This window comes from Pan troglodytes, chromosome 6 (assembly GCF_028858775.2).
Source record: "Pan troglodytes isolate AG18354 chromosome 6, NHGRI_mPanTro3-v2.0_pri, whole genome shotgun sequence".
In the NCBI taxonomy this organism is placed as follows: domain Eukaryota; kingdom Metazoa; phylum Chordata; class Mammalia; order Primates; family Hominidae; genus Pan; species Pan troglodytes.
Genome location: NC_072404.2, coordinates 125,926,064 through 125,949,696, shown reverse-complemented (window position 1 = coordinate 125,949,696; position 23,633 = coordinate 125,926,064). Strand labels below are relative to the sequence as shown.

The 23,633-nt window shown below is 38.5% G+C and overlaps 1 protein-coding gene across 1 annotated transcript in view; it reads left to right on the top strand.

Moving 5' to 3' along the window:
* Positions 1-23,633, top strand: part of IMMP2L (inner mitochondrial membrane peptidase subunit 2) — a 1,183,069-nt gene that overhangs the window by 997,789 nt on the left and 161,647 nt on the right. The window contains exon 8 of the transcript XR_008536521.2: positions 21,138-21,243. The gene's annotated coding sequence lies outside the window, so the exon portion shown is untranslated. The remainder of the gene's footprint in view (positions 1-21,137; positions 21,244-23,633) is intronic.

Sequence of the window (23,633 nt, the reverse complement as noted above, 5' to 3'; positions counted from 1 at the left end):
GAATGAAGAGCACACCATCCCTTACCCTTAGGACTTACATTCTTTTCCCATCATTCTTTTAGTAGTACCTTTGAATATTCAATGTGCATGTGCACCTTGATGCAATCTAAAATTAGCCATATCCCTATACTCCTCTCTAACAATTTAATATATTAGAATGCCTAAAATAGCATCCTTCCCTTTATCTAATTTGTTGTTATATACCTTTTCGGTTCTGTTTGTTTTAAAAATAAACTTCTGGGCCATGATTTACATAAAATAAAATGCATACATGTTAAGTGTACAATTGGGTGAATATTGCCAAATATATACACCCGTTCATTTGACTTTTAACATCCTCAAAGTTAGTCATTACAAGTAAATCAAATCACATGTAATTACCAATAGGGTTCAACCAAACGTGTATTATAGTTGGATTTAAATTTACTTACATGCTTTTAATTCCTTTGCTCCTTATTGCTTCTTTCATTTTGTATTCAATTTTCTTTCAGAAATACAACCTTTAGGCAATTACATGTAGAATGCTAGTATTGACAGTTAATTATCTTTCAGCACATTAAAGTTAGTTTTTTCTGCTGTCCTCTTCCACTGCTGTTGTTAAGTCAGCTGTCGGTCTAATTGTTATCTCTTTTTAAGTGAATTATCTTTTCTCGTTAGCTGCTTTTAGATCTCCTATGGTTTCCCTATAATCATATTGTTGGGAATTTATTTTTATTTATTCTACCTTAGATCAAGTAAAGTTTCTTCAATTGGGAGACAGATATTTTTCATGAACTCTGAAAAATTCTTGTTTATTGTTACTTCTTGGAGTATCCCCCATTTTCTCTATCTTCTCCTTCTGTGTCTCCTATTTGGCTTGATATTAGACCCTATAATTTTATACTCTTTATTTCAAATTTTAATCTCTTTATCATTCTTGCTGCAATCTAGGTAGTATCCTCACTAATATATCAATATAAATGAGTTTATTTAGTTGTGCTTGACATAATGGTTAACCTGCTTATGGAGATTTTAATTGAGAACATCTATATTTATCCTTATGCAACATCTATTTTTTTGCAATGTCTTTTTTTCTTGTATTTTTTTTTAACATTTCTGTATCTCTTTCCTCATTTTTAGCATACCTACTATAGTAGTCAGTTTTCACACTGCTTTAAAGAACTCCCTGAGACTGGTTAATTTATAAACAAATGAAGTTTAATTGACTCACAGTTCTGCATGGCTGGGGAGGCCTCAGGAAGCTTATAATCATGGTGGAATGTAAAGCGGAAGCACGGCATATCATACATGGTAGCAGGAGAGAGAGATGGGGAGGGGGAACTGCCAAACACTACAAAAGCCATCAGATCTCATGAGAACTCACTCCCTATCACAAGAACAGCATCGGAGAAACTGCCCCCATGATCCAACTGTTTCCTACTAAGTCCCTCCCTCCACACATGAGGATTACAATTCAAGATGAGATTTGGGTGAGGACAGAAAGCCAAACCATATCACCTACTTTATAATTTTTGAATTGATTTTCTAGGGCTGCTTAACAAAGAGGCTTAAACAATGGTCATTTATCATTTCACAATTCTGAAGGCTAGTAGTCTGAAAAAAAGGTGTCAGCACCTGAAAGTTGTGAGGAGGAATCTATCTGCTTGTGCTTTGCTGGAATCTCTGGCCTTCCTTGACTTGTGGAAGCATAGCTCTGGCCTCTGCCTCCATGTTCCTGTGCTGTTCTCCCTGTGTGTGTGTCTGACTCTGTGTCTGCATTTCCTTTTCTTAAAAGAACACCAGTCATATTGGATTAGGTTCCCACTCTTTTCAGCATGACCTTATCTTGTCACATTTGCAATGATCCTACTTCCAAATAAGGTCACATTCTAAGATACTTGGAGTTAGGACTTCAACATATGAATTTTGAGGGGGAACACAATCCAATGCATAATTACCTCACTAAATTATGGTTCTAAAATTTGAGATCTTGGGGTACTAATTGCCTGGTTTTCGTGTATGCAACAAGGAAGCCCCTTGTTGCAGAAGGCTTCCTTTGGGGCTTTGAAATTTTTGAACGTGATTTTGAGTTTTCAATGAGGAAAATTGTTTTTTCTCTGTGGGATGACTACAAAGCTGGGTGGTGAAAGGTCCCTCCACAGCAGTTTTGCATGTATTTCTGCTACAGGCAGGCTTGAGTGTAGCACCACTACAGGGCCATTTTTGTTGTTGCTGTTATCAATTTCTGGCCTTGGAGTTTCCTGCACCACATGTCTAATGTAAATTTGCATTCCAAACTCATGAGAAACCTAAAACTAGAGTTTACAATTCTCTCTAAAGGCTTTTATTTTTTCATCTAGAGCCAGGATACAGAGCAGTTTCCTTGTCTTTTCCTTGAGCTGTAGGTTTGAGGATGTATTAGGCCTTCCTTACTAGAATTGCAACCCTCAGAGGGGCCTAGATTTATGCAAGATTTTAATACCTACTTCTCCTCCTCAACACCCAAGGTCTCCTAATGTGTCCCATGGGGGAGTAAAAAGTTACCTCCTGCCATTCCTGAGACTCCAGAGCTGCCACTCTGGCTATCAACTTTGTTTTCTTGCTTGCTATCTGAGAATTTTGCTTTCTTTTCACCACCCTAAAAAATCTCAAGCATGATTCATAAGTTATATTGTACCCTGCATATCCACTTACCAGTAGAGAGAAAGTTTCCTCAATGGCCTTTGCTAGAAATTGAAGTTACAGTCCCCTCTTTCTGAAGAGTTGCAAATAAATACTCAACAGTCGAAGTGCCTCAGCTAAGGTCATGCCATTATTTAGAACTCTAGTCTTTTGACTTCCTGTTTGGTGACCCTATACACTCTCTCTCTTCACCCTCTCATTACTGTCTTTCTTACCCCACTATTATTACCTTACTCGATAAAGCAACTCACAGGTTTTTTGGGGGTTTCATGTAATTTCCCCTCAGATACTAGTCTACCTCCAAAGGGTTCTGAATCCCAGAAACCCCAGCAGTAAGTGGCTTGAACACATAGCATTGAATAATTTTAATACCATTAATGATTATTATATAGAAAAAAAAATCTCCTTCTCTTCTCAAGGTTAACCAAATGCCAAGTGACGCTATAATCCTGGCATTGACTAGTTCTCAATGGAGTGCGCTAGACCTTTACTATTAAATTATCCCATGCTATTTTAAGGTATGAATTTGTTTATTCAATTTCAGATAAGGGTTATTTGAGCCCAAGTCAGGTTTAGGTGATTCCTTAATTAGAGCCTCACTTAATTGTCCTTGGGGAAATTGCCATAGATTCAGCCATAGGTGTGGCTTCTATCATGAGGCTAGCAGGCATGAGATTTTGTAGGGAAAATCTTCTGGAGGTAAGTATGCTTGAGAGTTAGATTTATTGGGGTTCCTGTCTTATTCTACAGTCTCCATGTATAAGAATATGTGCCAGTTTAAATCTCATTTCCCATTAGGCCAGACTGACTCTCATTGTATATCAAGACCTGACAGTCTCTCAGATGTGCCTTGCACTTAAGATTTTTGGATCAAAGTTCTTGGATTGCACATAGTAATTGATTAAAAATTGGAATTAGTGTGGAAAATTAATATTCAAACATTTTATAACATACCCTTGCCCCATATTTTCAGCTTCATCCTCAAGAGATGGGGTTCTAGAATGAGTGGTTTTTAGAATGAGCCTAAACGTAATTCTGAACTGTGAACCATAGAGAGATTTAAAGAAAGGGGCACAGAAAAAGACAGAAAGCTGGAGTCCACAGTAGACAGACTAGCAGTGTATCTCACTAGATTTTACAATGGAAGAGTTAGGGATCAAAAGGGACCTGGGAAGTTCTCTTGTTTTTTCTGGGCTGTCAAGAGCTATGCATGTAGGTATGTGTGTATGCACATGTATGCACAGTCACATGTTCCTGCCCCTTGGGCTACAGTGCTTCCGATTGGCAAGCCCTTTTATTTACATTCCTGTTAGATGTCAATAGAATCTTGCTGTGCTGTGGCATCTACTGTATCAAAAAAAGCCAGCAAATAATCTGGTTGGTAGACTATACTTCCAAAGTTTTTTTTATTTTCGGTTGAAACCAAAGATTTTTTACGCAAAAGAAACATCAATGATTTTTGCTATTCTGTACAAACCTACCAGATAAACAAAAGTAACATTTGAGATAGGCTACTTTCCATTAAGCTATGAAACAATCAAAAATTTAGAAAAGAATTTATTTTTACATTGCAGTACAAAGCAGAAAAACCATTGCCTTAGTAATAAGTAGCATAAGTATGAATTTATATGGTTGCTCAGATTTCAATGTGCTACCATTCTGAGAAAAAAAAGTGGATATTAGATCTCATGAAAAATCATGTCTTGTTTATCTAAAAGACCTAAGTAGGCTTTTAGGATCTTACTCAAGAATGTTTATTTCATATTCATCATTTCAAAGGAATGTTAGTAATTAAGAAAAGACAAATTCATAAAGGTGCAGTTATTGCAAATGACTAGTCACTGTTTTTATAGTTAATGAATAGATACCTCCTATGTGGTACGAAAGTATTCATTCCACTTATAGTATTTTAAAATTCCAACGTCTGGAATAATCTGAGAAATATGCTTACCATCAGGTTCCACATTATATTTAGAATTCACTGTTTTAATGAGTATGTCTCTATTAGTAAGCTTTATTTCATTATTGGATATTTGGCATTTTACCTTTCCCAAATTAAAGAGTTTTATCCAAATGCAAAGGGAAAAAAACAAAAAACAAACAAACAAACAAAAAAAAAACCAAAAGCTTGCTCATCAAAACAATAAAAAAGAATCACTTTTAACCCATCTTGCATTGCGGTTTCTACTTTATCCACCAAATTGCTTTTACCTTTCCAAATAAAGTGTCTAAAGGGGATTTTGTAAGATAAATATTTCTTGGCTCTTTTATACTGGTGTTGTTTTCCTATAGGAGCTAACTGATGGGAATACTTTATGAGATATCACCAGTATTTTAGACTTCCTTAGCTTGTTTTCTTTTCCTCCTTTGACATTTGATGTATGATATATAAAAATTGATGCATTTGTCATACTCTTGGCTAGAGACAGAGACAAAACAAACAAACAAACAAATAAGCAAACAACCCAAAAAACCTCGATGCCTGCCTCTAAAGGGCATATAATATAGAGTAGTAAGCACTGTGCAGAATTTCATAATAGATACAATGCCCAAGGGGCAACTGGTGCCCAAAGGGGTAATTAACACACTTTGGTGGGGTCAGCAAAGTCTTCATGAAGGAGAAAGTCCCTGAGTTGAGATTTGAAAGACAAACAGAATTAATGAGAAATGGTGGAAGAGTATTCTAGATTGAGGCAGTGGTAGGTACGAAGTCACAGAGGCATTAAATAATATGATGTATCTGGAGAAGTTCAAATTAACTCCATATAGTTTGAACAAAGAATGTGAGTAGAGGAAGAGAGTGAAGCAAATCATGAAGGGGTTAGTGAACATTTTAGAAAGATCACTTTTGTAGCAGCGTGGGGAGGTTGCTAAGACAAGTTAGAGTGACCAGCTGGGAGCCAATAGAGGAACAGTGAAGACCTGAACTAAGGTTGCTGCAGTGGGATGAGGAGAAGGTAAATTATTTAAGGGAAATTAAGGAGGTAGATGGGCAGGTCCAGGTGACTGGATGGATTGGCACTGAGATAAGTGAGTTGAAGTCAAGGCTGATTCCCCAAATCATCTAGGCCAGATGGGAGAATACTGGAACCATTCACAAAGAGAAAATAGAGGTATAAATGCAGGTTATTTTAAAGTAATGCAATGAACTTGTCTTTAACTTGCAGAGTTTGAAATGCTTATAGCATATCTGAGAAGATATGGTCTGTACCTGTTGGATACAGAGGTCTGGAGATTAGCAGATTTCTGTTACTGATCCAGCTGTAGAAGTCTTCAATGTATTCTACCTGCCTTACGCATTCTACAGAGGTGTTTTGAGAAACAAGTAACATGGTGTTGGAAACAAATACATTGCTTTTCACAATTGTATGGTAGCTACAATCTATTGGGTGTATTGGGCTAAGTGCTTTACAGAAATTCTTGCTACAATCCTGTGGGATAGGTATTTACTCAGGTTTAAAGTCATTAAGTAACTTGGCCAATGTCACACTGCTTATACGTTCTAGAGAAATGATTTGAACTTGGGTCTCTGATTCAAAAGCCTGTCCAGTAGACCACTGGACTACCTGACTTTTGATTTATTTTACCTCTCCAGGTAATATAAATTATTTTCCGCTAGGCAGCTTAACATATACATTTAATGAAATTGGTCCTTCAGAAAATATAATTGTTAATATACCGGTAAATATTATTCAAAGTTCCATGAAAAAAGTATGTATTTCTTCATTTTGTCTGGACAAAGGTAAAGATCTTGTTGGAAATAGCAATTTATTAAAAACAAAAAACTGATGCCTAAAAAAAATCTAAATATAATGAACTTTCATTTGTACAGAGTGGTTGATGAAAAGGATGTCTTTCATATCTTTATAGAACTCTATAAGTTACAAAAATTTTGATACATCATTCATGATTCTTACAACAGAAACGTGAAACAGGTGTTCTTTTCATTTTCATGGCTTAAGAGACTGAGTCATTTAGACACATCAAATATTTGGACAATCATTGCTTCCTCTTTGCATATTAACATGACGTTGAAAAATGTAATGCTCTTACCTTGATATGTTGGAAAAGCTTATCAAAGAAATAATGCCCAGTCAAATTGTTGCATGTTTTAATTTCCTAAAATCTCCCAAGTGGTCAATTTTTCTTTTCCTTATAAGAATGATGATTTTCCCTTCACAGAAGCTAAAAACTTAATTAAACCTTAGTTGCTGTTTAGCCAAACCACAACACAATTTCATTGATTAAAAATGATGAATCACATTAGTAAATTCAATAGCATTAGGAAATGAAAATATATAATGCAATATTTTAGGAAACGTCACTTTTATGGAAGGAAAGCGATCCTCCAATAAGGGTTACAAAAAGAAAAAGAAAAATTAAGTATAATATTTACAAGTTTGATAATTTTGTTTATGTACTAATAAGTAACTATTATCTTAATAAACCCATTTACTTGTGGATATTAGTAATAAGAGAGCCTGGCCAAATGACCCATCCATTCATACAAACAGCTAGAGCTTGAGGGTTGAGTAACATTTTTAACACTCAGTCTGGATTCACCACAGTAGGTTTACATAAAAATGCCATGAGCGGAATGATGTGTGTGTTCTTGCTTTCACAAGAACCAGGTCATCTAAAGAATTTTATATATGAAGCTGGAGTGTGCTAAAAAATAAATAAAAAGTAGAAAAAAATAAGGAATTTCACATAGGAGTATTCTTAAATTCCATGTTTATATTTAGGCAAAGCCCTGCTCTAGTAAAAGACACACTGCACTGTTTGGAAAAACAGTTTTGCATTATGTAAGAAGCAGATGAAAGTGATATTTTTAGTATACTTTGCATACTTAATTCAGAATTATTTATAGAGATTATAAGTGATGTTAAGTGGCAAAAGATATAACTGAACTATATTCAGAAGAATTCAGTGGGGGCTCTGCATTGCAACAAGAACATGACTAGTAAAAAAAAAAAATATCATGGTGTCTTATTGTCATCCAAGTGAGAACAACCTAAAAGATAAGCATTTAAAAAATGGTTTCCCTTTGATTTGCTAACTGCGTTGGAAAGGAGCACAACATGAAATGGCAAATTGAGAGTTCAAGGTTATTTTGGGCTTTATGTAAAGAGTGCTTTGGAATAAAAGTGCCAGTTCTTTACTCTGTGACTGGAGTGATGTTATTCGTTGAGGAAGGGGGTCTCCTTTGGGATAAAAGAAATGCTGAAAAATAGTAGAATTAGAATTGAGATTTTAAATAGATCAGAGAATTGTTTTATGAAAAGAAAGCTAAAGTAAAATCAGGAACTAGGCCAGATGCCCATTTGCTTCAGAATCCTAGGACTTCTGGTTTTTAGTTCAGCAGAGCTTGAACAGAACTTACATGCATTGTCTAGTGCACACTTCCAGAGGCCCTGGTGCAATAATTACAGAGGACACCCAGATATGTCAGGTTGAGTCCATGTTCTCAAGGAATTTACCTTTTGTTGAAGGATGTAAAAGGGGCAGACATAAAAATAATATAAAGCACAAAATGAGAAATTTCTCATCTCAAAAATAGTACTGCACAGACTCAGAAAGGGAGAGATTTCACTTAACACAGAGAACAAGGAAGGGCTTTCTGGAGGATGGGGCTTTGAGATCGGTCTTAAAGAAGAGGTAGAATCTTGATAAAAGAGTTATATTGGGTAGAGTCTAAACAGAGATTACAGATTGCAATGAATTGAAAGGGTTGGGAGTGCTGAACTAGAATTGGATTCAATTGTAGGCTATTTAGAGGGCATCAATGAAAAACCACGCTGGAAAGGTTTATTGGGACTTTGCAGATGGGGAACTGGAGTGACAGGAAAGGAAAACAGGCAGGAGAGCCCTTGAAAGCTTTTGACAGGCAGATGATTTGGTACATGAGCGTGGGTATCTGATAGACCATGGATGTAAATCCATAGCCTGCTCTTTATGTGATGAATTTCCTTGAGCAAGATTATATTTCTTGGAACATTTATCTTCCTCTCTACAATAAAAATAAAGATTTTTAGTACCTACCTCCAGGAATTATGATAATCTGATAAGATAATGATGTTGCTCATTGTACAAAGTAGATGATCATTAAATGTTTATGATTGATGTTGTTATTGATGCTGTGATTAGGAGAGATTTATCTAACAGCAATGTATACAGTAGATTTGGAAAAGGATATACTAATGGTAGAAAGGCCAATACAGAAGCTAGAAAGAGATAAACAATGAGAAAATTGAATTTATATGACTTAGCAAAACAGATTTTTACAAGACATTGTGAAAAGAGAAGAGTCAAGGGTAACTCCAAAATTTGATCTTATTTGAGGAGGAAATATTACAAAGCCAGGTTAAGTTTTTCTCATGGAGAAGATGAATTAGATTTATGACATACCGAGTTTGTGGTTTGGATATTAACATATCACTTAGATATGTTCAAAAGGCAGCTGGAAATACAAGTCTGAGGTTTAGAAGAGAGGCTGAAGTTAGTGCAATGAGCTTGGGAATCATCTCCTGAGAAGTGATAGTTAAGGACTTTGCAGGGAATGACATCACCATGGGCTACTGTATAGAGACAAGAGGGCTGAGAACATAATTCTGGGGATCATCTTCATGTGGGGCCCATCAAGGAAGAAGGAGAACATACCAAGATAAACCTACTAACACAGTCTCATGAGAACCAACCAGAGAAACAAGGGGTTTGGAGAAAAAGGAGATGTCTACCCAAGACACAAAAATGTCAAGTGGATGAGCATTCCAAGAAACTTCCCTTAAATTTGGTAAAAAGAAAGGCTTTGAAAGTACAGTGCGAAAAAGCATTGGGAGTAGAAGTTAGAATGTAAGAGATTTAGGAGTGAATAGAAAAAATGAATATAGACTATTGGAAAGAAGGTTAGTAGCAAGGATAAAAAAATAGAACTTGAGTTTGAGATGATAGCAAGAAAGGGGAAGATTTTTAAACTGAGTGTGTGTGTGAGATGGTGACGGTGATGGTGTGGGATTGGCGTGTTGGTAGACAGAAAGACTGGAGAAGACAGAGCCAAATAAGAGAAGAAAAGGAAACCATTTCCTTTGCAGAAACCCTTAGAATGAAAGTAAGACCTCACGTAGACCAGTGAGATTTTGTGGCTGGTCCAGAGTGACATCTCAGATATTTAACAAGAATATTTTTTGGTCAGAGGCTCAGGCTACTTAATGGACCCAACTATATTATGGCTGAGGGAGTGATTCCATGGATAGAGTTATAGTGGACAGTTTGAGGAGGGACTGCACAGGAAACAGCAGTGCATGCTCTCAGAACAGCAACAAGATTAGATTCACAAAGGCCCAGGCTAAAACAGTGTCCTTACCACTTACTAGCTATGTGACCTTAGCAAGTTTCTTAATCTTTGGAGACTTCAGTTTCCATATAAAAGAAAAGAAAAGGAATTTAGAGGTCCCCTTCTATGTTTGTTTTAGGCACACAGAAGTTGCTAAATTTAGTGTAAATTACCATGAATAATTAGATATACTATTTACATTTTAATTAATGTTGTAACTTTACTATTAATACTCTATCACCGTATTTTTTCCCAGTCATTAAGTTACTCCTTCATCCACTGCAGTAATAAGTTAATACCTGCTTCCAAGTGAACTGAGAAAATCACTGTACGTGCCTAAGAGTAACTGATCAATTTTCTTTCTTACTGTCATCAGGAATTAATCTAAGATATTGACTCAGCATTTACTAATGTGTATAATATTATGCAATAAAATATAACATGATTAATTGAAAGTGAAGAAACCCTTTTTTCTCATTAATGAAGTCATATATATAATTATCACCTTTTAATGTCATGTTCTATCATCTTAATTTTACATACATACACTGAGAATGAACTTATCAGAGCCCAGGTATTCCTCATGAACCTGACGGAGAGTGGTTTCCCCTTGTCCATATTGGGCTCTTATTCTGAGGGAATCTAGAAGACTTGGCAGACAGCCAGTTAATGTTCATATGTAGTACAGGTTTTGTTTTTTGTAAATCTTTCTTCATTTTGAATTAGAAAAAAGCATTCAACAACCTATTTCGAATATCCACATCATTAAAAGCCCATCCTTTCTACTCTTCCCACTTGCACATTCCCAGTAGAAATTCATGGATGGTGAAGTGGGTCATAATTTTGTAGAAGGATCTAAATTAGGCACAATCTAAAAATAATAAACTTCTAAGAATGAGGGCATCTGACATGCTACACACAGGGCCACTGGAAAGCTGCAGTGGACTGATGAAAATAGATTTATTTTCTGATACCTTTAAGATTCTATATTGGCTCTCCCTCTTTGATTCATTCAAGGAGATGGCATTATTCAATAATGGATACTAACAGGCTTTTCTAATAAAGCGAGATTTAGAGAAAATAGATTTAATGTGAATTAGGATTTTCATGAGACTTGAAGATCCCCCTAATATTATAAAGCAGGAGTTTTTCTTCTTTCACTTTTTAAAAATGGGGGGAATCTATTACATATTCTAAATGAAAGCTTAATCCAGAAATGTAATAAATAAGATGGATTAAAGTGGTAGTGCTCTGCTAAGGGTTGGGGTCCTTTTGTCTACCTTCTGGACTTTAAACTCTTTGAAGTTTAGGGCAGTGTTTGGGAAGCCAGTAAAACCATAAGAGGTTTTCTCTATAATGTTTTTACTATTAAAGATTACTCATTAGCATTAAAGTTATCAGCATTTTGGCAGGTAGTAAGTAGGGAGGAAAAAGAGGTGATTTAGGAGTTTGTCCATCTAAGTAATATAAAGTGACAGGAGGAAAATTTGCATGGGAAACTTTGAGTAACTAAAGACAGTAGGAAGATCTCTGGTACTAAAGGGTTGGGCTGAAGCAGGGGATAAGGAAAGAAGAATTATAATAACTTTTACTGAAATCCTACAGGGTGCCAAACATGCTAGTAACATTTAATCTTTACAACATTGCTGTGAGATAGGCATCATATCCATTTTACAGGTTGAGAAGTTAAGGCTCAAAGAGTTTAAATGAGTTGTCCATTGTTGGTAAATAGCAGAGTTTGGATTTCAGCCCAAGTCTGTTTAACTCCTGATCTCAGATAATTCACTAAGTAGGACAAAGGGTGGAGAGAAGGAGACATTCGCTGACTTTGAAGATCTCTATTGACATCTCAGTTTTGTCTGGTGCTGTCTCTACATGTTGTGCCTCCTGGTGAGAGAATGCAGGTGTTACTCAGCAAATATTAGGCTAACTCTAGGCAGATGCCTCCTTGTTCCAGGCTGACAAGCCCGGGCTTGTGCTTATTTCACTGTCTAACCCTGCCCAGGCCCCGGGGAGAAACCTGGTATTCTTCGTGTTTATTTAACTGTCAACTCTCTGTGTTCTAAGACGATACCCTGGCCTTGACTCAGTACAACCTAAGACTGTAAGTTAAACCTATTTTTCTTTTCTTTTTTTTTTTTTTAACATTAAAAAAATATCTTCTTAGCTTATGACTGAGTATTCAGGCTTACAGGGTAGAATGTTAGAGTTGGAAGTGTCTTCAGGGGTTATCTCACCACACCTTGGCTCAGAGCCCAGGATGCTGAGTTATCTGCTGTGTGGGGTAGTCAAACCAGGCATGTGGGGCTCTGTGAGCTCTGTCACCCTCTGGGTTGATGGCAAGAACACAGATCTAGCTGCAGTGGCCGTAGACACTGGGTGTGGGTCCAGGATTCGGTCTTGGTAAGAACCTAGCAAGAAGAAGGTGAGGCCCAGGGCAAGGGCCTAGTATATGAGACAATTTATTAGGGGACTTAGGCACAGGGAACAGGAGAGGGATCTGAGTGCCAATTCTAGAATAGAAAGGGGGCCTACATTTTTTGGAAGATAGGGGTCTGGTTAAGAGTACTGCACGCCAAGGCTGATGAAACATAGCAAATGTGGCTCAATGATGAGTGTTGGGTTTGTTTCCTGAATTCCTAGACATCGGTTTTCAATGAAACAGGGCAAGTAGTTGGTGGCCTTAGCTTCCTGTTTACTTCTATTATCATGAGTGTGGGAGCCAGGCAGGGCCTAACATGACTTCTTTGAGGGCTAATGAGTACAGCTTTGATTCCAGGCAGAACAAGCCTCATATCCTACCTCTGTTAGTGGCAGAATGTATCTGTATGGGTCTGCAGCAACCTCAGTTCTTGCCTCCTCAGAAGAAAGAATTTGACTGAGAGGCATAAGGCAGAAGGAGAGACCGAGGCAAATTTTAGAGCAGGAGTGAAAGGAAGTAAAGTACACTTGGAAGAGGGCCACGTGGGCGACTTGAGAGATCAAGTGTGCAGTTCGACCTTTTGACTTGGAGTTTTATATGTTGGGATACTTCCAGGGTCTTGGGTTACTTCTCTCCTGACTCTTTCCTTGGGGTGGGCTGTCCACATGCATAGTTGTGTGCTGGCACTTGGGAGGGGCTGCATGTGCAGTGTGTTTACTGGAGTTGTACGCATGCTCACTTGAGGCGTTCCTTCCTTACCAGTCTAGCATTCCTAGAGGAAGGTCATATACCTATTAAACTCTGCCATTTTGCCTCTTAATGCACATGCTTGAGCCCAGTAGCCCAAATCCTGAGATCTTATTAGGAAGCTGCTGATCACCAGTTTCAGGTATTTTCTATCTATTGGGAGACTGCCTTTCCCTGGAGCTGGCTGTGACCAATTATTACCTTAGAGAGACAGTTAACTGCTCGACCATCACCTAATGGTTGCCTGACACTCCTGGTGTGTGTGTGTGTGAGCCTTCTCCTGCCCTGTTCATGCCTGACTAGCTACCCACCGTAACACCTCTACCATTTAATACACATTTGGGGGATTATTTAATGTCTCTATTCCTCAGTTTCTCTACATACAGAAGAGGGATAATAACAGTACATCTTTCAGAGGGCTGTTAAGATAAAACAAGATGATACATGTAAAGTGCTTAGAATACATATGGTATTAATTTATTAATATTGTGTATTGATGACGTTTGTTATTGTTAACAGTGGTTACCTAGATCAGTGCTACACAGGAATGGTGAATAAATAACGTGCCCCACTCTTGTGTCTTGTACATACTTTGCTAAGAGGTTACGGCATGTGTTCCTAATGAACCTAGATGTAGCATCAGAATTATTCTCCATATTGAGGTTTAGGCAGTCCCTACTGATACAGTTTGGATGTTTGTCTCCTCCCAATCTCACGTTGAAATGTGATCCCCAGTGTTGGAGATGGGGCCTGGTGGAAGCTGTTTGGGTTGTGGAGGTGGATCCCTCATAAATGTGTTTTTTATCTAATGAATGAGTTCTTGCTCTATTAATTAGAACCAGAGCTGGGTTGTTTAAAAGAGCCTGGCACTTCCTCCTGTCTTTCTCTTGTTCCCTCTCTTGCCACGTGCCATGCCTCCTCCTCCTCTCTCGTCCACCCTGAGTAAAAGCTTCCTGAGGCCTCACTAGAAGCTGAGCAGATGCTGGTGCCAGGCTTGCACAGTCTGCAGAAGTGTGAGCCAAATAAACCTTTTTTTATTTATAAATTACCCAGTCGGAGGTATTCCTTTACTGCAACACAAAACAGACTAATACATCTACCATTCAATTAGGGCTGGAAATCTATTTGATATATTTGTCCCCTAACAGATGGACATCCAGCTTTTAAAGAAACTTTTCACTCTCAATGAACTTATTGCCTGAAAAAGCCATCCATTTTGTCATTAGATACCTCTAATTACTACACAGTTTGGGTGGGGACTCAATATCTACTTATTGACTTATTTAATAAAAATATAAAAATCCACAGGCTTTTCTCAAAATCTACAAAAGATACTTATCTTTACTACCATATTATATTCACAAATATATGTTATATCTTATATGAACACCTATCAAGCTTTAGGTTCATACTTATTATTAGGTTGGTGGAAAAGTAGTAATATTCAAAGAAATTGTCAGATATGTCTTCGTAGGTGTTAATTTGCATTTGGCAGCTGGCCTTCAACAAAAAGTTCAATATCCTTCTTGCAGCTATGACTTTGACATTTATTCTTGGCAAGATAAATACTGTTCTAATGCTTTCTCTTTTAAAAATATCACACTCACATACAAAAGTAGCAACAGCAGACAAGACCTGAACTTTCTATAAAATAATTTTGAATTGGTATACTATCTTGCAAATCTAAACATAAATTTCTAATTTAATCATGAGGTTCAATTACTTCTATAAAAAAAAAGAATAACTGAAAACCAAAACTTCAACAATAATAGACATATTTGAGCATTTTGGTTGGAATGCTTCAGTGGAAACATGGATTATCAGTTTCATTTAGATAAAATTGTTAGTATAGTCATCCCTCAGTATCCACAGGGGATTGGTTCCAGATTGCACCCCACCCTGAACACCCCAGGATACCAAAATTCATGGATGCTCAACTCCCTTATATAAAATGGCATAGTGTAACCTATGTATATCCTCACATATACTTTAAATCATCTCTAGATTACTTATGATACCAAATATAATGTAAATGTCATGCAAATAGCTGTTATACTGTATTGCTTAGGGACTAATGACAAGAGAAAATATGTCTGTACATGTTCAGTACAGACTCAACCATTCTAGGCCCAACTACATTTTTGATCTGTGGTTGTGAAACCCACAGATACAGAGGCTGACTATATTTCAGAGGAATGAAAAACAAAAAAAGATACCTGCAGCCTTTGTTGTTGTTGTTGTTTTCTTCCTCCTTTATATAAATTCTGAATCTGTTCTTCAAATGTTTCAAAGAGATAATATGGGCAGAAGACTTTTTTTCCCCGTTTTATTTTGTTTTTGTAACCTCTTCATGTCCAGTCTAAAGCAAACAATTTCCAAAATTCAGAGTCACAGTCTAAATCTATTCCCCCTTTGATGATTCCCCAGGAGGTCTGTGTCTACATGGCAAGAAAAGAGCCAGCTGATTTGACTTTTTCTGTAGAAAAATATAATATTTTATAATGGCATATAGATAGTAACAATTTTGGGATACTGTAGATAATATTTTTTTCCAAACTAATGGGTTATAAAATAATCAATAATAATATACATTTATTAAACGCTTCTTAAATGTCAGAAGATTAAATCTTTATCTTGAATTATTTCACTATCTCTCCAAGGTGACCTGTATAAACTTAATTTTACAGAAGCGGAAACTGAGGCTCAGAGAGGTTAAGCCACTTGCCCAACACCTCTCTGTTAAAAAGCCTCTTTGTTAAAGAGTGGAGTCAAAATTTAAAGAGGTCTGCTTAGTGTTGCCAAACTTCACCTTCCACTGAACCATCCTGAGTCTTACCCAGATTGAAAGACTGTTTATTGGAAGTGAGAACCTGAGAGAAGAAAGGCATGTCAGGTCCCCAAAGCCTATTTTGTGTGGGAATTACAGTTGCTGCACGTCTGATTGTACATGCCATAAACACAAGGGAAAAATGCTTAAAAAGGGGAAAATACTCAAAAATGGAAGAAGACAGAGAGCTGTAATCAACCCTCAGTTTCCAGACCCTCAGGAGAGTTCTTCTATTCATTTTACAGCTATCTGTGGTTTTATTACACCTTTAATTGGCTAGAGCCTTTAATTATGGTTAGGTGAATCCATTTGTGTGAAATAACAAGCATAAACTTTCTTCCATTTTCAAAATGAACATTTGTGCAAATCCAGAATTTTTTTTTGTTTGCCACTGTATGTATTCTTTAGTCTCCCATTTCTATGTAATTTGTGACTTTCAGACTTCCTATTATTAGCTGTGGAATGTGACAGGTAGAAAAAGGCACAAGGTCATTTCATTATTCTTTGAATCAGTTTCAGGCACATTACTTTCTTGGGTTAAAAAAAAACTGATAGCTTGTGATTTAATTTTCTGTCTTAAATATCTTCTTCCCTGATAACATTCCTTCTGTGGCTTGATTCAGCGTAAATGCTAAAGCAGATATCAAATTTCTCATTGCATTCTACATTTTACTTTAAAAAAATATAGATTAAAAAAATAAAATTCACACCTGATTCTGGGAAGATAGCATCAATGGCAACATAATTTTTGGATCTGAATCCTCATATAGAAACAGAGAGATGGCCAGGCACGGTGGCTCATGCCTGTAATCCCAGCACTTTGGGAGGCCGAGGTGGATGGATCACGAGGTCAGGAGTTCAAGACCAGCCTGGCCAAGATGGTGCAACCCCATCTCTACTAAAAATACAAAAATTAGCGGGGTGTGGTGGCACATGCCTGTAATCCAAGCTACTCGGGAGGCTGAGGCAGAGAATTGCCTAAACCCAGGAGGCAGAGGTTGCAGTGAGCCGAGATCCCACCACTGCATTCCAGCCTGGGCGACAGAGCGAGACTCCATCACACACACACACACACACACACACACACACACACACACACACACACACACACACACAGAGAGAGAGAGAGACTAGAAAACAAAAGCAAAAAGCCATGTTTGATGCTGGCAACAATACTAGGCATCACCACAATCCCAAGAACCCCACAGCCCAAAGTACAGGCATGTGGGAACCAACCACCAGAAGCCACCAAACTCATGAGAAATAGGAATTTGTTCAGTGGAAAGTGAAGAGAAACAATGTGCCCAAACACAACGATGTTGTGCAATGATTCAGGCTTTCATGCTTTGAACTTGTGTAGGGAGAATAGTGTATACAAAGTCAACGGAACTGGCCCGTTATTGAGTTTTATTGATCACTTCAAAGTGTTAATAAAAAGCTGAGGACAGTTGACAAATAATTTAAAAACTATGTAGTCCAAAAGGCTTCTTTGGTAGAGCTTATAAAGAGGTCAGTATTTCTTGCTACAGGAAAACAGAAAACCAACTGGAACCAAACCCACTCTCCCAGGGAAAGACACTCTGCCCCTCTAGGCTGCAAGAATCCCTCTTGACATCTGCTCCTACTTTTTTTCCTTGCTGCCCAATCAATAGCTGGGGTTATGTTGCAGCATAGCCCAGCTAGGGACATGCTGGGTCTCATAAGAGGAGAATGGAGCTATACTCCAAAGGACTGCAAGAATTAGCCAGTATGTACTAGAAGAAGCTGCTGGAGAACCCACGGGACTGGATTTTGAGGGTGCTGGACCACAGGGATCAAAACATAAGACCGAATAAAGAAGACTTTATTGACTTGAGAGAACTCTCTTGGGATGCAACATGCAACACTGACAAGGACTTCAGAAAATGGTGCAAACTACTTCTTAGTTGCTCCTAAAAACCTAGAGAAAGTCATTGTTCATGTTGAGTGAAATGGAAATATCTCAGTTGTAATAGTAAAGGGCAGAGCAAAAGGTTTAAAATGTTCCCGGAAGTGGGCATATTGGAATGGCTATAATATGTGAAGCCAAAAGACCTGCTAGAGGATTATGTTCTACGGAAAGTCCCAGAGGACACACCACTCACCAAGTTCATCAGGAATGTGATGATGATAAGAGAACAAGCATCACCAAGAGATTCAGTGGTGGCTTTCCTCTGGAAAGCAGGACTGATGGTAGGAGACACTATTATAGAGATTGACTTGTTGATGATAGCAATGTGAATGACAGGGCCCTAAAGTAATAGAGGCCAGGTGGTGGCACTTAACCTCCAGATGTCATGAAGGGGCAGCCAAGTGGGCTTGACCTGCAAAGAATTGTAAAGATGATCAATAGACATGACGTTCTCAGGGAAAAAACATATGGATAGCCAATAGGTTCTCATGAATATACATAATAGCAAGGAATTTGATGGGTAGGAAGTAAGAATGAATGGGCAAGAGACTGAGAGAAAATTCCCCAATAAAAATTCATACTCTGTATCCAGTTTCCAAACCTAAGCCATTTTCCAGACCTAGAATTCATTGACTGAAGTGGTGGCTAGGTCTCCAAGAGGAAGGACCTGGCAACACCATGACAAATATATGTTGTAACGATTCTCCCAGCCTTTTACCAAAGGACTTATGGGCCAGTGGGTTTTAAGTCTAAAGAATGAATTTGTATTGGGGCAATAACAACAAAAACAAAAAAGCAAAAATCAACTTCCATCAGCATCTAAACAGCCATATGTTCCATAGGTCAAATCTAAACCTTGTACAAATTTTTCCAATTTAGCGTCACAGTGGTTGGTCCTGTGACAAAAATGGCATGGTTCATCTGATTGGATAGACTGTCAAGTGGCTTAGTGATCTGATATTTTGTAAAACACAACAACCATTTTCAGCCGCTACTTTTCAGTATGCTCCCTCTTTCCCTCTGTCTTTATCTTCATACTGAATCTATAGAAGGCTCCAGCAGCAGATCCAGGCTCAGTCAATTGCTAAGGCAGTTCAGGATGGAGTAGAAAGATGCTGGAAGTCTCAGTCTCATGCTAACATCTGGTGGGCCAAGGATGGCCCGGAAGGCTATGGAGCTTCTGAGTTGCTCAACATTCTCCATGTTTTTCTTGTGTCTTTTTAGCCCAGTTCTACAATTGAACTTCAGTTTTTCCCCTAATCTGTTTCTCTCTGGTAAGCCTGCTCAGTTTTCTAGTCTCTCTCATGGGTTGGGGTCCCAACTTGAATTTGTTCCACTAATATAGTCTGGTTCTTTCTGGCCAATCTCTATCCTGTTCCCCAATTTATGGATGAGAGAGGTTATGTTTCTTGAAACCAATCCTCTACATTACAATTCTACTACCTGTTGTCTTGCCAGGAACCAGCTGCCCCTCTATTCCTCTGATAATCTGGGTTCCTCTACCCCTTTTGACTCTGCACCAAGTACCTTCTTGTTGCCTCAGCTAGACGCCTTGATCTACTAATTGGGCTTTCTGGAATCCAACGCAGGTCCTGGTTATTTTCTTTACATTTTAGCCTGGTCCTAGTATGTCTCAGAAAGTAGTCTGGTATTTTTGTGACATATTAATAGAAAACAAAAGCTTACTATTTGTCTATGTTAATTTTATTTATTAGTACTATCTGTGTGAATAAAAAGAAATTTGTCTTTTTATTTTCATACAATAGTGAAAAAAAATCCAGTTTTGTGTGTTGAATTTGAAGACTTTCCCTGTCTCAAGAACTGTGATGTGTCTGAGATTTTACCCTACCTGCAAGCTAACATGTTTGCTTGCTATAGTTCCATGGATACTGGCAGAAGATGTGAGATTTGTGGTCAGAGACAGAGGACTCTATTACTTATAACAATAGCAAGTGGAATGAGCATCCTATTTGCATCAGTTCCTCTCCTCTCCCTGTCCCATGTAGGTAATTCAAAGAGATCCAGAGGAATGCTGTAAACACAGGGGGCTTGCATCACAGGTGAGGAATCCTGAGTTAGGGAACTTGAATATTTTATAAGGGACAGTAAGCCTGCCTGTCCTTTTCCCCAGAGGAAGACATTATCTTTTTTTTTTTTTTTTTTTTTTTGAGATGGTGTCTCGCTCTGTCGCCCAGGTTGGAGTGCAGTGGCGAGATCTTGGCTCACTGCAAGCTCCACCTCCCGGGTTCATGCCATTCTCCTGCCTCAGCCTCCTGAGTAGCTGGAACTACAGGCGTGCACCACCTATGCCCGGCTAATTTTTTTGTATTTTTAGTAGAGACAGGGTTTCACCGTTTTAGCCAGGATAGCCTCGATCTCCTGACCTTGTGATCTGCCCGCCTTGGCCTCCCAAAGTGCTGAGATTACAGGCATGAGCCACCGCACCTGGCCAGAAGACATTATCTTTATTATACAGGGCAGTAAATAAACTTTCTGCTTGCTCTGGAGGGAGATACTATCACCATCTTCCAAGTGTGTTCTTTCTACAAATATCCTGGAAAAGATAGTTTGGGACTAAGTGCCTCTTCTCATAACACCAGACACCTATGGAGAAATGTCCCTCAACATCTCATACTTCAGTAGAAACACAGTGTACCTCATAATCAGTCACCCTATCCAGCTTGTCCAAAGACATCAAGAGGGCTACTCTTCCATTGGTCAATTAATCCTTTTATTGTCCCTCAGAATCTGCTAAGATACTTCTGACTTCATAATATGAGTATTTTTCTTCTATGATGATGAAGACCAAAACATCCAAGTGGAAGTCCTAGGAAAAATAATCTCTCTTTTTAACCTATGGAACAAGTTATTATCATCTCTTCTTTCTAACTAAGTGACATGGCTGCCTCCCTTGCCTTCCCTGTCAAGTACCCAAATCTCTTGGAATGGGAACATTTACTGCAGTGGAGCTGAATTCATTGCTCTTGATCCCCTCAGATTGACTGTAGGACTCTGGGAAGTGGAGACTTCAGTGGCAGGACTTTTGTGGCATGATATTTATCTTCCCTGGGTGGACTCTTTAATCTCAACACTGTCCTTATTTCCTCTGGAGCTGGGACTGCTGAGTGTGGTGTTTGCATTGACCCAGGTACCTGTTCTTATGAATTAAGAAGTAGTATTTATCTAACTCTGACACTATATTGCTCTATAATCTTAGGTAAGTCCCATCATGTCTATGGACTTCAGTTTCCGGACATGAAACACAAGAGGCTTGGACGAGATTAGAAATCAAGAACTCGAATGCGTATGGTCAGAGCCACGAGGTGAGTACAACTCCAGGTTCTGATATTCACATTGTGGTCTATGTAAATGGAAAACCCTGAGGCACAACTATGTGAACATGGCCTTCTATAGGTGTACATTTTGGGGGCCCTGTCTATAGGAAAGTCAGGCAGTAATACCACTGTGCTAATAGGGCCAGGATATAACAATCCAGTGTCATCAGAGAAGTCACATACATCCTACGGCAAGTCAATCAAAGTTTGAAGGTGCAAGAGTTTTCATGTTTTCATTCTTTGGGGAATATTGTCTCTGGAATGCCTTCCAGGTCCTACGATATATGATTTTGTTGGTTTGTTGCTTTTTCAACTTTTGTTTTCCCTGCTTTTCCTCTGATGCATGGTGCTTTCTCTGATGGTCACAATTACTAGAAAGTGGTAAGGATGAAATGAATGGATACAAACAAGAGCTCAGTGGGGATAAACACCTTTCCTGCTCATGAGAGAGCTACAGTTCTGGTTTTCAAAGACACTAGCTGCAAAAGAATCACCTGGAGAACTTAATTAAAAATAATCAAAAAGCTTTCTCAGCCCACACCTACTAAATAAGCATCTCTGGGGTTGTAGGCCAGGAAGTTGTATGTTTTAAAGACTCCCTCAAGTGATTCTAAAACTTAGCCAGGGTTGGGAACCAGTGACTGTGCAAAAGTGTATGGGAGGAGCAGAGACCTTTTAGTGGGTCAACTTCTCACCTCCAATGTAAAGCTGCTCCGCCTCAGCAGAGAGTAGATACTACGGCATGAATAGAATCAGATTAAAGACAGCACTTCTTTCTCTTAGACAGCTGGCTTAAGAAACACAGATACTGACATGAACACAGGTTTGGATATGCTTAACAAACTATATTTTGTGGCATTTAGCTTTAATGGGTGACTGAGATTTTGGAAGCTGAAGATTGGTTTAGGATTAGCAAAAGTGTTATAAATGCTCAAGTAACTGCAAGTGCTTCAATTAAAGTCAATTAAGTTCCTTTTGGGCCTCACTTTTTTTTTCTTTTTGTAAGTTTCTAGTTAATCTAGTTGAGATTTGATTCTTAATAGGGTATATGCAGACTTGCATTGAAAAGAAAATGTTCCTGTTCAGATAAAAAATCAGCAGAATTCATTCTTTTACCTTTTATATCTGGGTCTATATAGCACAGGTGAATTGGGTACAGGGCCATACTGCTAGCCCAGGAGTGTTCTCTGGAGGGTATCTTGGTGGTAGATAAACATCAGCCTATTTATGTCCCTTACCTCATGGCTTACCTCTGAAGGGTGATTCAAAGTGGCACTGCTAATTGTCCAGAACCACCTCACAAAATGATCTGTAGTTGTGGTATAGTGGGAAAAGTGTGGAAGAAGGGAAGAGACCACTTATTCGACCTTGAGGAGATTATTTCCTATCTCTGGGTTTCATGTTCTTCACGTGTGAAATGAAAAGGCTAGTTCCTTTTCAGTGTTTCTTCTTTTTTATTGAGATCTCGCTCACGTATGGCTTTGTTGTACCAGTTAGGGGCATTAGCTCATGGCTGTTGGGTAGTTTTAAAAAATGTAAGCCAGGCTGGGCGCGGTGGCTCACGCCTGTAATCCCAGCACCTTGGGAGGCCGAGGCGGGCAGATCACGAGGTCAGGAGATCAAGACCATCTTGGCTAACACGGTGAAACCCCGTCTCTACCAAAAATACAAAAAATTAGCTGGGCGCGGTGGCGGGCGCCTGTAATCCCAGTTACTCGGGAGGCTGAGGCAGGAGAATGGCGTGAACCCGGGAGGCGGAGCTTGCGGTGAGCCCAGATAGCGCCACTGCAGTCCGGCCTGGGCGAAAGAGCGAGACTCTGTCTCAAAAACAACAACAACAAGAACAACAACAACAACAACAAAAAACAGTAAGCCAGCTCATTCTATATGTATTGTTACTTTCTCGGGTTAACCCTAGATGATCTCTAAGGTCTCTTTCAGTTTTAAAAGAGCAATATCTATGACCTTATATACTGAATGTTGTGATTTTATAGCTTAGGCTTCTCCTGTATAAAATAGATTTTTCGCTGTATAAAATAAATTTGGAGATGGGTAGAAGTAAATTTTCATGAAACTCAGAATTGGATACTTAGAACAGATTCTTCCTGAGAGAAGGAATTCATTCTTTTGCCCTGAATTTCCCTTCCTCTCCCTTGGGGGAATCTTTTAAATTCTCCGAAATATAGAATATCTAATGTTTTACTTTCTGACTGGATGACATTTAGCTTTTAGAGTGGCTGACCAACTTCCAAACAGAAACACTTTCAAAGGTGAAAGTTGACAAAGTATGCAAACATATGGGAGGCTGAACTTGGCCCAACAACTTATCCAGAAACTCCCCCTCGCCTCAATTAATCATTGACCTGAGGGCCTCTTCT